The sequence below is a fragment of the Brassica oleracea genome, chromosome C5 (assembly GCF_000695525.1).
Source record: "Brassica oleracea var. oleracea cultivar TO1000 chromosome C5, BOL, whole genome shotgun sequence".
NCBI classification, from domain to species: domain Eukaryota; kingdom Viridiplantae; phylum Streptophyta; class Magnoliopsida; order Brassicales; family Brassicaceae; genus Brassica; species Brassica oleracea.
Genome location: NC_027752.1, coordinates 11,600,101 through 11,609,818, shown reverse-complemented (window position 1 = coordinate 11,609,818; position 9,718 = coordinate 11,600,101). Strand labels below are relative to the sequence as shown.

Genomic DNA, 9,718 nt, shown 5'->3' with positions numbered 1-9,718 from the left:
CAATAAATTTTCAAAAATTAAAATTATAACTTTTTAAATATAAATTTTATATTTATTATAATTTTATGATTTTTGATATTTTTATAATTATATTAAATATAAATATTGTTAATTTATTATTTGACTGTTACCGCATTTGGTAGTTAACCAGTCATAAGTCATCCGCAAACGCACTAATTTTTAACCGCAGTACCAGTCGTACAATTCTCTTAAAACCGCTAGAAACCGCAACTGTCCGCATCCACAAATTCCCGCAACCGCAACCGCTGCGTTTGAACCAGTCAGACCCTAAGCATGCTCTAAGACTGATTATATATACATAAACTAAAAATTAAAAATATTTAATCGTAAACTATAAAATATAAACAATACATAATATGTCAAGACCCAACATTATAAGAGATTTCAAAAAATTAGTTATAATCAAGAAAATCAGACATTTATAATATATTTTCCCAAAATTACAAACCTTAAACCTATTCTCGTACCTATCTCCAAACATACTACTGAACCTTAAATAATTCTTAAAATTTATTCAATATGCTAAGTTTCTAAATCTATTTTTCAAACCTAATTAATCCCAAACATTAAGACTAACATATAAATCTTATTCCTAAACCCTAAACACTATGCTCTAGACCCTAAACACTAAACTATAACTCTATACTCTAAATCACAAAACTAAACACCAAATATAATCTTTTCAAATATCAAACATAAGCTACAAATATAAATTATTCAAATTTTAATCTTATATGTTAACTTAAATCTCAAACCATATAATCCAAACTCTAAATCATAAAACTCTAAACTAATAATGTATTTTGAAAAGTTAGATATATGATTAAAAGGTTAACATTTAAATGTAACCCTTAAACTTCAATTCCTAATGAAAATACGTAAAGAAAATAACAATCGATTTTAGTTAAAAGTTATGACAAATGACTGAAAAGGTAAAAATAGTGGAATATTGCCATTGGTTGAATTCTTAAACACATGGATCACTCTTTTCTACCGTAAATAAAGTTTGATCCAACACTCAGATCTTCTCCTTAGTGTGTTTCTTTCTTCCCTTATCTTATTCGCAACCTTTAATTCTCTGTCTTTCCTCTGTCATCTTATCCTAACAATTACTTCTCTTTTTCTTCATATACAGAATCAAATTTCTTAATTTGTATATGTTAAGTTTCCCATCGCATCTTTTAGAGATGCCTCACATCTGCAATGGAATTCTTTCCGGGAGACATGTTTAGAATCGGTGGTGTACCTATCTCTATCTATTCTCTATCTCTCTCTCATGTCTTCTCTATCTCTCTCTCTTTCTATTATGATTTTTTTTTTGTTCTTGGTAAAAGAAGGTGGATGAGGCAGAAGAAGATGATGTTTGGTGGTAAAGAGGAACCTTGTGGTGGAGCGCGAATCCATTTCTATCTCTCCCGGTCTCGTGATTCCTCTCAGCTTCAAGCCATCTGGCTTTGTGGTGCTCGTTGACCTTTACGGCTGCTCTGAATCCGGCTCATGAGAATCGCTTTGGCCTGAGACAACGAGACATGCTTAAGAGAATCAGGTTGTGGAATCGTGACAGTCGGATTTCTCTCCTCAGCCGCAGTGCAGTGGTGGTACTCGCAGCCACAGGGTGGTGGTCGTGGTGGCCGTCACTGTCAATCCAAGTGAAGAGGCGGCGGAGAAATGCATAGAAGATAGACCATTGTTTTAGGTTTAGTTTTTTTTTTTAATTTGGTTTATTTTTATAAACCAAATTAGTTTATAAAACAAAAAATTTATTGGTAAAAGAGTTTTTTTTTTCCTGTAAACTAATTTTTTATATATAAATATATATTCTATAAAGAACAAAAAAAAAAAATATATATATATATATATATATTCTATTCTTTTAATTTGGTGATTTATATTTTTTTGAAATAATTGTATTAGCCACAATTTATAATGTGACATTTTGTGGCTAAAATGACTACAAATATTGTTTGGAGCTATTTGTGGATTTTAGCTATAAAAATGGTTTGCGGCTAAGTTGTAGAATGGCAGCGACAAATAACAACATTTTATGGATAGCAACAAGCTTATAGTCAACGAAAATTATTTGTGGCAATTCGTAGAGTTGAAATAGCCACAAAAATAAGCTGATAGCCACAAAATAATTTGTAGCTATTTCAAGTTTTTCTCGTAGTGGTTCTGATTCAGTGAAGCAGGAAAGTCTTGTATTATGTGGAAGCTCTTGGAAACGTTTTGGGCAAGGCACTTCCATATCTTGATTGTGTACCTCTATGTTTGTGTCTCACATTCATCGATGATTTTAAAAGTTGAGACGCTTTCAAAGAAGATGTGAGGGTTTTGGCATGAGGGCCATAATGGATGGTTTTGAGAAAGACAATTAACGAGAAGGGAATATTAGGCATGCAACGATTTGACGCACTGCTCATCAGCGTACTTTCGTTTAGCATGTTCATTAATAGGGTAGACCACAGATACTCGTTACTCATCATGTACCAACTTTAATTTTTTAAGTACTCATCCTTATCAAATCAAATATCAAATAGTAGAATATAAATACTTTCCGATACAAAACAAATAACAAGTGCGAAAATTAGTCATTGTCTGTAATTAGCCTAAAATATTATATTTTTATTGTTGTGAAGAATAATATATCGAAGGTTCATCATTTTGCTCAATCTTCTTGTTTATAATATTAAAAAAATTGTTTAGAATAATTCTCATGTTTTTTCCTATTACCGTAATAACAAACTTTTATATACATTTAAATTTTTAATATTATGTATTATGTAACGTAAGAAATTTCATGTATCATCATGTAACGTTTTATTTTTAGAGGAGTTACACCCCTACGCAAGGCGCAGATCTTATCTAGTAGAGTATTATTTAATAAATAGTTCAGAAATATTTACAAATAACTCACAAATACTCACAAGTATCAAATAATAAAACATATTCCTCCGTTCCATATTAGTCGTCGTTTTATAGTTAAAACTTTGTTTTATTTAAGTGTCGTTTTATGTTTTCAATGCAAAATTTATTAATATAATTCTCTTTTTATTTTTCCATTGGTCGAATATGATTAGGTGTATAGGTAATGATGTTTTTATTTTGAAATATGCAAATTTAAATGTTTTCTCAATAAAATTCGTTTTTAACGAGTTAAGTAAAATTCTAAATTATTCTCACAAGACAAGTAAAACATCTTTAATTTCAAAAAACGTATTTCAAAGAGTCAAAGTCTTTCATCTTATGATAACATCGCATGAAAAACGTTTCTCCTGAGAATGACCTCAAATTTTCAGCGAAGCCTATAAATATTGGCTGCCTTTGACAATGCTTGAAGAATTTATTTTGGTTAGGGACATATATATTCTCACCTTTTGCTTTGTCTTTTATTCCACGTTTTATAAATAAGATACATACATTTAGTTCAAAATATTAGGAAAGATGAAGTTGTCTTTATCTATGTAAGTTTGTTCATATATTTTAGATTGGTTTGAAAGCTCTTAATACTAAAAGTGCTTTAAAAAAATCATTAGAGCTTGATCCGCGCGGGCGCACGGGTGTTGGTTTTTATTTTTTATAAATTGTTTAGTGACTTTTTAAACATATAAGTTATAATCAATACCTGAAAAATTAATATGTACTCTGAATATCTTTGTCTAACAAATTATGTAACTTGTTTGAATTCTTGTCACGAAATGGAATAAATTCATTCAAACCTATGAATTTTTTTTATCACAATGAGAGTACAAAGAAGAATCTTAGTACAAATCCGCGAAGGACGAGTTGCGAATATCTATCCAGTATGGCACCGACGTGTTAACATATGAGAAAACATGATTCCTTGTCCGAGCTTGTCTTGCAAGGAAATCCGCTTGATTGTTGTTGGATCTTGGTTGATAAACCACTTTTCCGTCTAGGTAGGACGCCCAAAGAGTTTTAAACTCAGTAAGTTCAGCTGCAAAGGTTGGCCAATCATCAGGTGTGGATATCATTTTGACTAATTCTTGGGAATCAATAACAAAATAATCACAGAACCGTTGGGGGCGAGTTAAACATTTCAATGCCCATACTAAGCTCTTTAGTTCAGTATGTAATGGCGAAATTTTCTTGTAGCAACCTTGGAGGCCAAGTAGATCAATTGATCCATCTTGAAGCTGTAAAATCCATCCTACTCCACTCGTGGTTCCATCATTCTTCCATGATCCATCCACACGACATGTAAAGATGGGTGGGTCTGGTGGGTTCCTTGGCATAAGTTCTGTGACACTATCGCTTGGGCGATCTCCTCGTTGGCTAAAAACCATGCATTACATTCTCGTAGTGCTAGATCTGTTGTATCCACTGGTGAAAAGTCGCGACCATTATAAAGTTTTTCATTCTGTGCTTTCCATATATACCAAATTAGCCAAGGGAAGAATCTGGTTGATTCCTCCATATTTCCACCGATATTAACCTTTGAAAGAAGGTAGTTTATATTGGTGTAGAGATTTTGTGAAGGAAAAATCCCAGGAGCCGACAGAATTGTTGAGAGGGCCCAGCATTGCATAGCTGGAGGGCATGTAAAAACCATATGATTAATTGTTTTCTCCGCATGGCCACATCTTGGACAGCTAAGGTCGTTTCCAATATGTCTCTTGAAGAGTCTTTCGTTAACTGATACTGCCTCCGATAAAATCTGCCATAGGAAATGGCTAAATTTTTTCCCGTTTTGATTTTCCAGATTTTTTCCTTCAGTGGGTTGAGAGAAAACAGCTGGTTATGAAATTATTATGGTTAATACGTAAAATAAATTATGTCGAATTATTATGGTAAATGCAATTAATGAAGTAGTTTCGAAAAATGAAATAAGAATGTAAAAGATATAATAGTTATGTTTTGTAATTCTATAACAAATGAAATCAAATTATTTAGGGAAATAATAAATGAAGTCGCTAAAATTAGTTTAAAAATGAATGAAAATACGTAAGAAATCACTTAAAATTATGCAAATATTATTTTGTACTTCAGTTTTAATAGAATATACTAGATTTTGATCTGTGCTTTAAAAGGGCAAAAATATTTTATTTGTCAAAAATATATTAAGTAAACATATAAAATATACATTTTTTATATATTTTTATCTTTCAATATGTATAATTTATATTTCTATGAACTCATAAATTGAAAACTTATATTTATGTAATTTTATTTTAATTATTTTGATTTATATTGTAATCTCTATTTATCTTTCAACCAGCACTTAACATGTTCATTATTTTAATTGAATTATTTAAATAAGATGAAATCAATATTTTCATATCTATTTTAAACATGCGGTTTTACCGATGAATCCGGTGACTCGTATATAAACATGTTTAGGTATAATAGAAAAAACTAATAATTAAATTTTGTTAAAATATAAAAAAACCGTTATCAACCGAGGATCTGATTATATGCCACCAAAAGAAAATTGTGATATAAAGAACTAAAATTATTTGGATGAATTTTAAAATTAACTCTAAAGTAATAATTTTAGTTATTTATTATCTTATTTTGTATCATGATTAATAATTTGTTATAAAAGTTACTTAATTAAAAACTGAATGTGAAAGCATAAATTTCATATTTAATTGTATTTTATAAATAAATGTGTATTTATATAAATAAATGTGTATTTATATTTTATATTATATTTTCTAGTATAATTTGTGTGTTTATTTATAAGTATATATTAAATTTTATTATTATTTTTATGGATCAATTACAATCGATTTCAATAAAATGTGAATCCAAGAAGTAATTCGGTTTAAAATATCAATCGAATTTAAAATATGAGATGAAATTATTTTGTTTGGTTTTAACAGTGTTTAAAATATAATAATTTACTACTCCCTCTGTTTTTATTTGTAAGTAGTTTTAGTTAAAAGTGTGAATATTAAGAAAACTTTTACTTTTGAAAAATAGCATTTAATACATAAATTCAACCAATAATAAAAATGTATGAATTATTTGATTGGTCACACAACATGTAATAAGTATAAAAGGTGCTTTGGATTATGTAAACATCTTACATGTGAAACATACATTTTTTTCTAAAACTATTTACGTATCAAAACAGAGGGAGTATTAATTTGAGATTCTTTGTCTTAGAAGTCTTAACTTAACTCTGGGGATGATTGGAAGAAGCTATAGCTTTATATTTTTGCTTTAAAAATAAATCTGTAGATTTTTTTTGCTGTGACTGTAGATAATTTTGCTGTAAAATATTAGCTGTACGTTTAAAAAGATTCAAAGACTTACATATAAATTTTCTAAAGCAAAAAATAAGTGCTCTAGATTTATGGCTTTCCACAGCTAAAAATAAATAAAAAGGAAAAAAAAATCTGTATCTTCAAAAAATCTTTACAAAGCATGATTGGCAAAATTTTGGGCTGTAGAAATAATTTATACTGTAGAGAGATATTACAGCACTTATAAAGCACTTGCCAATCAACCCCTCTATGTCACGGTGTGCAAGTTTCAAATTTTCAAAAAATAATTTTTATAAATATGTTTATTTTCCAATGTATATTTAAAACGTATTTTGCATTATTAAATTTCTAATTCTATAGTCTAACGAAACCAAAATATAAATGATGTGGGTCACAGAGAGATATATGCAATATTTGTATGGAAAGATTATGGGTAATTAGTTAGCTAGATTATAGCTCTCGGTTTTCAATAATAATAGTTGCGTTTACACAGTTAAGCTGTCCAAAGCACAAGGACATAACAAATTTTTACCCGAAAAAAGAAGAAGAAACAATAAACAGTATTGATCTTGAACTAATCCTAAAACAATAAAGCAAATCTCTTGAAATAGATAGACTATTTTAATATATAAATCACCTAGAGCAGCCCAAAAGCTTTCATCAAACCTATCGATATTGTTACAAATTTCCAATCATAATCAAAAGAACGAATCTTTAACGCGTTAACAAATTTTGCAATTTTGGTGGGGCAAGTTTTGGCTAAAAGATGCAGTGTTCTCATGATGATCATGTTTTTCTTGGTTTTATTTATGGGACACATATCTAATGCAAACACTGCAAATTGTCTAAAGAATTGTCAGGAACAATGCATGAAAGAGACCAAAGATGCGCCTCATGATGTATGCGAAAATGCTTGCACCAAATTGTGCAATGAACTTCGGTATAGCCAAGCACAATATTTCAATACTCAAACTGAATACAAAAGTATCGCATGTAGAACAATTAACTGGGGATGCCCTTATCTCATTTCCTTGCTGAAACAAATGTATCACTTTAACAGTATTGTTCAAATACAACATGTGTTTCGTATTATCGCATTGGATATTTCATGTGTTTCTTTAACAAAATATTTGCCTATGTTCAGATGTAGTTAATTTTTATTTTGATATTCTGGAAAATATATAATTTTTATAATTGCATCAACTGTTATCGTGTACCATCAACTCAGGATACATTTTGAAAAAATATACCAAAATTACATTTAATAAAATAATAACTTTTTCAGTAAAATAACAGTCAATACAATAAAACAAAAAAATATTATATTATAATAAATAATTAGAAAATGACACATACATCTTTCTCCGCCACTCAATTACACTAGTATCTTCTTGATTTAGAGCTGTGCATTTTATCCATTAAACTGTTTGATTAGTTATTCATTCTGATCTGAATCCAAAAATTTGGATATCCGTGAAATAAATCAAATCACAAATACTATTTTTGAAATGATAAATATACAATCCAGTTTATATGTTTATATATATCTTATAAAATAATTTTGGTTCTTTTACTCTTTTCAAGTTATTTTTCAAAATTTTAGCTTTGAGCTATTACACACCCACTCTAGTTTTTGAGTTAAACCAAATGTTAACATATGAATATTCTTATTTGTCTCAGAAATATTGAATTATTTGATTTTGCTTTATAATTTTGCAGTAAAATGTTAGTTTCTAGTTAATCATATTATTTTATTTTTTTTAAACGCTGATTTATTATGATATTACAATTATAAGAAAGATTACGTAGATGATTCGAATCCCGACAATACTACATGCCTTATGAGGATCTATGTCCAACTGCATCACCTGAGCCGTCCAATGAAGATCCAGGTCTGGCCAGATTTATTTGATACATGTTGAAGATCCCTTGTAAGTTTTTTTTCTGTAGTCTGCATAATTGTTTAATAAATATCTCTCTCCGGGAATTGAAACCTGCACCTCATTTAATATGTAATCTGCAAGAAATTGCATAGCCTGAGATTCGAACCCCAGAACTGGATGTAAAAGCCTTTAAATCTTGAGCACTATGGTGTTTCCACATTTGTTATTTTATTATGATGGCATGTTTATTTAATGTTTAGTACTACATATTATCTTTTATTTGACTTAATGCTAAATATTTTTTAATAACACTCAATATAGTAGAACATAAATTTTATCATATTATAAACAAATAATTAGAAAATGCACATAAATCTACCTCCGCCATTCAATTACACTAATGTCTTCTTTATTTATAGTTGGGCATTTTATTTGTTAATTTGGTTAGATAAGTTATTTGTTTTGATTTGATTCCAAAAATTTAAATATTTGTAAAGTTTCTGATCGAAACAAATAGTAAAATGTAGTATCCGTAAAAATAAATAAATAAAACCCTTTTTTTTTTGAAAAGCCAAATATTTGATCTAGTTTGTATATGTATAGATATGTAATATAATTATATACTAGATTTTGTCTCGCGTGCCTGCGCTGGTGTATTTTTCAAAATATGTTGCTATTTATTTTTCATTTCACTATTTAGGATTGGAAAAAAAAAAACTAAAATCTGAAGAACCTAACCGATCCCGATCCGAAAAATGGTACCAAACCCAAACCAGAATTGATCAAATATCTGAATTATTCAAAATTTTGCTATTTAGAGAACTGAAACCTAATCCGATCCAAACCAAATATTTCAGGTATCCGAATGTATATGAAATATATTTATATACTTATATATATTAATTATTTTTAGATTTAATGTATATAAAAGCATCCAAAATATATTTGATACTTTTAAATTGGTTTAAATACTTGAAAATATATATACAAATAGTCAAAAGTAAATATCTAAAGTAGTTAAAGTATATTCAAAACACCAAAAATATTTAAAAGAATTATTTATTCTCTATCCAAATATTTAAACCAAACCAATTCATATGTTAAGTTTAGGTACTGTGACGTATGTTATTCAAATTTATATAAATATATTATTTAGTTAATAGATTTTGAGAATTTAAACTATATAGTGAATTTTAAAATTTCAAAAATAATTTAAATAAGTTATTTCAATCCAAACCGAACCCGCAAATATCCGAACCACTAACCAAAATTTAGAAATATCCAAATGTTGAAATCTTTGATCCCGAAAACCCAAAACCCAAAGAGACCCGAACTGAACCTGAATGGGTATCCGAACGCTCACCCCTAGTCAATATTATATATCATATATGTGTCATCATATAATTAGTCTTATTTTATACGTACCATCATATAAATAATAATATAATTAATAGTATTTTATATGTACCATCATATAAATAATTATATTATATTTTAAAATTTTAATGTGAAATATGAAACCAATAATTTAAATTGGTGTTTGAAATTGGGCTTTGTGTTGTATTTTTCTTATATGTATTGAAA

General features: G+C 28.5%; 1 long non-coding RNA gene across 1 annotated transcript; it reads left to right on the top strand.

The window, feature by feature from the left end:
* Positions 1-1,031: 1,031 nt before the first annotated feature.
* On the top strand, positions 1,032-1,671 carry LOC106292859. The gene is made up of 2 exons (XR_001260267.1): positions 1,032-1,258; positions 1,356-1,671. It is a non-coding gene; the product is annotated as an uncharacterized LOC106292859 (long non-coding RNA).
* The last annotated feature ends 8,047 nt before the right edge of the window (positions 1,672-9,718 follow it).